Source organism: Solanum lycopersicum, chromosome 12 (assembly GCF_036512215.1).
Source record: "Solanum lycopersicum chromosome 12, SLM_r2.1".
Lineage (NCBI taxonomy): Eukaryota > Viridiplantae > Streptophyta > Magnoliopsida > Solanales > Solanaceae > Solanum > Solanum lycopersicum.
The window spans coordinates 19,139,447-19,146,976 of record NC_090811.1 but is presented as its reverse complement, the minus strand read 5'-3'; positions in this window follow the sequence as shown (position 1 = coordinate 19,146,976).

Sequence of the window (7,530 nt, the reverse complement as noted above, 5' to 3'; positions counted from 1 at the left end):
AACATGCTGCAATGGTTGAAATAAACATCGAAGCACGGAATAGATGCCTGGGAAAAATGAAGACATCTCTTGTTGCTGCAATAGTACTTCAAAAAAGAAGAAAAACCCTTTTGGATATTTTACGAAATGATAGAAAATTAACTGCAATAAAGATTAAAAGAAAAGACTTGCAAGTGTGGAAATTTTCTATATGTTGATACTTAGCAAAACAATCTAATACAAGAGTCTTAAATAGATGAAAACTAATAAAATAAAGCAGCACGTTTAATATCCTAGAAAATCTGAAGGTTAATAAACAGACTCCACTACTAGTAATTCCTAAAGACTGGGAAACAACTTATGTTACTCCTAAACAGATGCAACATCTAAATAATTGAACCATATCTGATCACGTTGGCAACATTCCCTCCCTTAATCTGAAACATCTTTTAGTTTAATTTGCAAACACCAAGTTGATCGCTTAGCTTTAGAAAGGACATTGGTTTAAGGGGATTTGTGAAAATGTATGCAACCTGATCTTTACTGCTAAATACGACTAATCTTTGCATCTTTAGTCACATCACGTTAGAAGAAATACTTCAGATCTATATGCTTACTTCGTCCATGTTAAACTGGATTCTTTGAAAGATTAATAGCCGAAGTATTATCATAATAGATTGGCGTTTGTCCATCATGCTTAAAATGAAGTTCTTCAAAAATATTCTTTAGTCAAACTTCTTGACAAGTACAACATGTTGCAACTACATACTCTACTTCCGTAGTCAACAAAGTAACAATAGTTTTCTTCTTTGAAAACCAAGAAATCACTCCATAGCCCAACATAAAAACATATCCTCATGTACTTTTCTTGTCTAAAATATTTACAGCATATTCACTATCAGTGTAACAAACAAAATCTCCATCTACTCTCATCTGATAAAGAATTCCAAGGTCACTAGTACTAGTCAAGTACCACATGATCCTCTTGGAAGCTTGTAGATGCATTTCTTTTGGACTCTCTATGAATCTGCTAAAGAGACTTACTACGTGCATAAAATCAACCCTTGTTTTTGTTAAGTACATCAAGATTTCAACGATTTACTTGTATAAAATGTTGTCAACTTTTCTCCCTTCACGTTCTTAACGAGCTTTAGACCTTTCTTCATTGGTGTGCTGAAAGTGTTGCTAGTTTTCATCTAGAATCTGTCCAGAATATCTTGCACATATTTCTTTTAAGAACCAAAAATACCATCAGCAGATTGATTAACTTCTAAACAAGAAATATAATACATCATACTGAAATTGTACATGTTAAACTCAACCATCATGGACTTCTTAATGTTCTCAATCATAGAAAAATTACATTCGGTATAAATTAAGTCATCCACATATAAACACACCATTAAGACACCTGCTCCTTCCCTTTTTATGTAAAGAGTATGTTCATATGGACACTTTCAAAATCACTGTTTTGAAAAATGAGTATTTATGTGATTATACCAATCTCTTGGATCTTGTTTTAGTCCATAAAGGGCCTTTTTCAATCTAAGCACTCTGTTCTCACCACAAAACTTCACATAGCCAAGAGGTTGTTTGATAAATACCTTTTCTTGAAGTTCAACATGTATGAAGGAAAATTTCACGTTCAACTGATAGATTTTCCAAGCATTTTGAGCAACCAAAGAAATCACAAATACGAGGGTATTTAAACGAGCAATGGGAGCAAACACTTCTACATAGTCAACACCATAGTCTTGGTTGTAGCCTTTTTCTACTAAGATAGCTTTGAACTTTCCGACCTCGTTGTTATCCTTCAACTTTGTTTTGTAAACCAATTGGACACCAATGGTATTCTAATTTTTTGGTATATTTGTCAACTCCCAATTATCATTTTTGTAAATTGATCTAATCTCCTCATACATGGATCGCTGCAACTTCAGGTTTTTAACGGCACCGGCAAAAGATATAGGAACACAATCTAAAAATAAAGAAAGATAACTTACTGTATGTCGAGATTTCCTAGTCCCATATACCTCATAATTTTCCAACCACCTTTGTGCCCCTTTATTACGCTGTGGACGTTCATTCTTCAATTGAGAATCGCCTAATTCATGTTCAACACTGGACTAGCTTGTGAATTGATCTCCAAACGTTGTTCTAGTTTCTCTTTTTCTTCAACATAAATTGGAATATGTTGAGATGAATTGTTATCATTCCAAAATTTTCAGAAGACATCTCTTAAAGTTGAAAACTAATAAAATAAAGCAGCACATTTAATATCCTAGAAAATCTGAAGGTTATTAAACAGACTCTACTACTTGTAATTCCTAAACACTAGGAAACAACTTATGTGACTTCTAAACAAATGCAACAACTAAATAATTGAACCACATCTGATCACGTTGGCAACATTCCCTCCCTTAATCTGAAACATCTTTTAGTTTAATTTGCAAATACCAAGTTGATCGCTTAGCATTAGAAAGGACACTAGTTTCAGGGAATTTGTGAAAATGTCTGCAAGCTGATCTTCACTGCTACAATAAATAAGACTAATATTTGCATCCTTAGTCACATCACATTAGAAGTGATACTTCAAATCTATATGCTTACTTCGTCCATGTTAAACAACATTTTTTGAAGGATTAATATCCGAAGTATTGTCATAATAGATTGGCGTTGGTCCATCCATCTTAAAATGAAGTTCTTCAAGAATATTCCTTAGTCAAAACTTCTTGACAAGCACAAGATGTTGCAACTACAAACTCTACCTCGGTAGTCAACAAAGTAACAATAGGTTTCTTCTTTGAAAACCAAGAAATCACTCCATAGCCCAACATAAAAACATATCCTAATGTACTTTTCTTGCCTACAAGATTTGCACCATATTCACTACCAGTGTAACAAACCAAATCTCCATCTACTCTCATCTGATAAAGAATTCCAAGGTCACTAGTACCAGTCATGTACCACATGATCCTCTTTGAAGCTTGTAGATGCATTTCTTTTGGACTCTTTACGAATCTGCTAATGAGACTTACTACGTGCATAAAATCAGCCCTTGTTGAAGTTAAGTAAATGAAGATTCCAATGATTTTCTTCTATAAATTGTTGTCCACTTTTCTCCCTTCACGTTCTTCAATGAGCTTTTGACCCTTGTCCATTGGTGTACTCATAGTGTTGCTAGTTTATATCTAGAATCTGTCCAGAATGTCTTGCACAAATTTCTTTTGAGAAACAAAAAGTACCATCAGTAGATTGATTCACTTCTAAACTAAGAATATAATGCATCATACTCAAATCGTACATATTAAACTCAACCATGATTGACTTCTTAAAGTTCTCAATCATAGACACATTACTTTCGGTATAAATTAAGTCATCCACATATAAACACACAATTAAGACACCTACACCTTCCCTTTTTATGTAAAGAGTATGTTCATATGGACACTTTCGAAATCACTCTTTTGAAAAATGAGTATTAATGTGACTATACCAATCTCTTTGAGCTCGTTTTAGTCCATATAGAGCCTTTTTCAATCTAAGCACTCTATTCTGACCACCAAATTTCACATAGTCAAGGTTGTTTGATAAATACCTTTTATTGAAGTTCACCATGTGTGAAGAAAAATTACACGTTTAACTGAAAGATTTTCCAAGCATTTTGAGCAACCAAAGCAATCACCAATATGATGGTATGTAAACGAGCAATGGGAGCAAACACTTCTACATAGTCAACACCATATTCTTTCTTATAGCCTTTAGCTACTAGGATAGCTTTGAACTTGCCGACCTCGCTGTTTTCCTTCAACTTTGTTTTGTAAACAAATTAGACACCAATTGTATTCTAGTTTTCTGGAAGATTTGGCAACTCCCAAGTATCATTTTTGTAAATTGATCTGATCTCCTGATCCATGGCTCGCTGCAACTTCTGGTTTATAACGGCATTGGCAAAAGATCTAGGATCACAATCTTAAAATAAATAAAGATGACTTACTGCATTTTGAGATTTCCTAGTCCCATATACCTCATAATTTTCCAACCACCTTCGTTCCCCTTTATTACATTGTGGACATTTATTGTTCAATTGAGAATCACCAAATTCATGTTCAACACTTTCAGCATCCTGTACAGTTGGACTAGCTTGTGAACTGATCTCCAAAGGTCGTTCTAGTTTCTCTTCTTCTTCAACATAAATTGGAATTCGTTGAAAGGAATTGTTATCATTACAATTCTAGATTGCTTCTACATAAAAAAATAACATCTCGTCTAACAACAATTTTCTTGGTAAAATGATTGAACAAGCGACAGGCCTTTGATTTGTTACTGATACCAACAAAAATGCACTTCTGACCTTTATCGTCCATCTTCTTCCTTATCATATCTGGTATATGTGAATATGTTATACACCCAAAAATCCGAAAGTACTCAACATTTGGTTTTATGCCTACTCTAAGCTTCATGAGGTGTCATACTTTGAATAGAAATGGTAGAACATCTATTCAATATATGCATGCCCCAACGAATTTCATCTACCAAAAAATATCTTTCTTAGTGACTTCTCTTCATAAGACTACGCACCATACCAAGAATTGTGCGATTTTTCCTTCCACATAGACCATTCTGTTAAGGTGTGTAGGATGGGGTAAGGTGCCTTTATAATTCCATGTTACTCACAAAATTCTACAAATTCGAGTGAGATATATTCACCACCTGTATCAGTCCGCAAACACCCAAATTAAAAACCTACTTCATTTTCAACAAGCACTATAAATCTCTTAAAAGTTTCAAATGCTTCAGATTTTTCTCTTATGAAAAATAACCAAATATTTCTCCTATAATCATCAATGAATATAATGAAATAGCATTTACCTCTATTAGATGTATGGCTTATCGAACCACCTATATTTGAATGCACTAACTCCAACAACTTCTTTGCGCTCCGATAATTGCGTTTCGGAAATTGTTCACGGTGTTGTGTGCTAACAAAACACTCTTCACATACTTCATTGGGTGACTCAAGCTATGGAAAACCCAACACAAACTCTTTTTGCTTTAGAACTTTGAGCTTTTAAAGTTTAAATGCCCATACCGAAAATTCCACTTCCAAGAATTCTATTTTACCTTTGCAAAGAGATAAGATTTTGTCGAGTTGTGAAGATATAAAGGAAACAACCGATTTGATGATATTTTAATATGTGCTATCAACCACAAATAAGAATCACATATATTACAAACTCCATCTTGTATATTAAGTTCATATCCCTTTTCTTGAAGTTGCCCAACACTTAGCAGATTCATCTTTAACGCATGGACATAACAAACATCACTGATGGTATGAATGGAGATGACTTGTACATTTCGTTTTCCCAAGGCAAAGTCCAGTGAATTATCTCCAAATTTCACTGTTCTGGGAATGCTTAATGCCACTCTGATAATGCTTCTTTCTGTCTTGACATGTAATAACTACAGCCTGTATCAAGATACCATACGTCATTTAAAGATTTCTCTTTGGAAGTGTATGCCATCAAAAGTGAAATCTCCTCTTCTTCACCCTTTGTTTCTACAAAGTTAGATCTTCCGGAAGTCTTCCTATTTAAATTGCTGCGACATTCAGATCGATAGCGTCCAAATTAATGGCATATATAATATTCAATTTGAGACATGTCAAGTCTTTTTTCTTTTTCGTGGGAATCTCCAGTGGTGCCTTTCTCCTTCTTTTGGAGAATCTTTTCCTTCCACTTGGCGTTCTTCTTTATTGTACCTTTCGAAGAAATTGCTTCTTTAAATGCTACTTCATCCTTGTCCTATGGGTTTATTTTCTGTTCATGAACTAACAAAGAACCCTGCAGCTCGTCAAGAGAAACACTATCAATATTTTTGGAGTCCTCAATGGAACAAACAATATAATTAAACTTTGTTGTTATTGAGCAAAGTATTTTCTAAATTATGGTAACATCTTCCAGTCATTCACGATAAATTTTCATTTTGTTAGCGATAGCCAACATCCTAGAGAAATAATCTGTTACCGACTAACCACCTTGTGATTGAAGCTTCATTTGTTTTGCCTTCACTCGTCCTTGATACTTCTTCTTCATGGAATCTCATATTTGTATGGAAGAATTCTTGTAAAGAATGGTTACTAGTATTGAGCAATACATAGCCTGTAAAAGGCAATTATTTGCTTTGAGATGCTTTAATCTTAGACTAGCCTGTGTTTTCGGAAAGGCAGTACCAGTTGTTGGCTCTTGCAGTCCAATACTGACAAGTGGCCAAAACTCTTTGGACCTGAGGTTGTTCTCCATCAACATGTTGCAATGGTCAAAATAAACATCGAAGCACGGAATAGATGCCTCGATAAAATTTTCAGAATACATCTCTTGTTTGTGCAATACTACTTCAAAAAAGAAGAAAAACCTTTTTGGATATTTTACAAAATGATAGAAAATTAACTGCAATAAAGATTAAAAGAAAAGACTCGCAAGTGCTGGAATTTTCAATGTGTTGATACTGAGCAAAACAATCTATTAAAAGAGTCTTAAATAGATGAAAACTAATAAAATAAAGCATCACGTTTAATATCCTAGAAAATCTGAAAATTAATATTGCATTTACAACTACAATTAATGATTTAATACAAGTCTATGTATAAAAACTACTTTAAAACATCATTTAAAATTTTAAAAAATAACACTCATAAGCTAATTAGAACAAATAATCACATCATCACCACCTAATAATTGGTGTTTTAGCTACACACAACATAAAAAGAAAGAAGATAGCCCTATTCAGGTTCTCCATAATCTGGGTATTATAATCAAAATCATAACACTGATCCAGAATACTCAAATATCAAATACCAAATTAAAAATCTACTAGAAAACACCTAAAACTAAGAAACCAATGAAACTTCAAAGTTCTACAATGGAGAAACTACTCAGCAAATGACTAGATTTTGAGGAAGGACCCTTCTTCTGCTTTTTGAAATTCAATTTATACTTTCTCAAATTTTGTCCATTAGGATCACTAGGCAAGGTTAATCGAGCATTGAAGACTAAGTCGGCGATGTGCTAATAGCTCCATGCCATCGTCGGTTTATCGTGGCTCCTTAACCTTAGGGTTCTGTTACTTTAGGCGATCAAAGTTTGTGTCGCCCAAGGTATAAATCCATCGCCTATTCGTCTTATAACAAGGTTGGCTGTTTGGAACATTAGGTGAGCTGAATTGTTAGTCAACGAGTCAGCGAGATGCTTTTGCGATTTTCAGCTTTTTGTATCTTTAGAGCTTTTCATCTTTTTGGGTCTTTTTGTCACACTAAAGTCCTTGGCTTGCTTCTTTGCCTTGATTTCTGAATTTTAATATTTTAAATAAGTTTATAGCATGAATTAGTTATTGAGGACATCAAAATATATGAAAGCCAAGCCCTAAATGAGTCGAAATCTCGTATTCATAAACCTCCCAATCTTATACAAGTTCCCTTAATTCTTTGATGTACAAATAATTCAGCCATATAAAATGAACTGCTGAATTTCTCATACATTTTACTTTCTC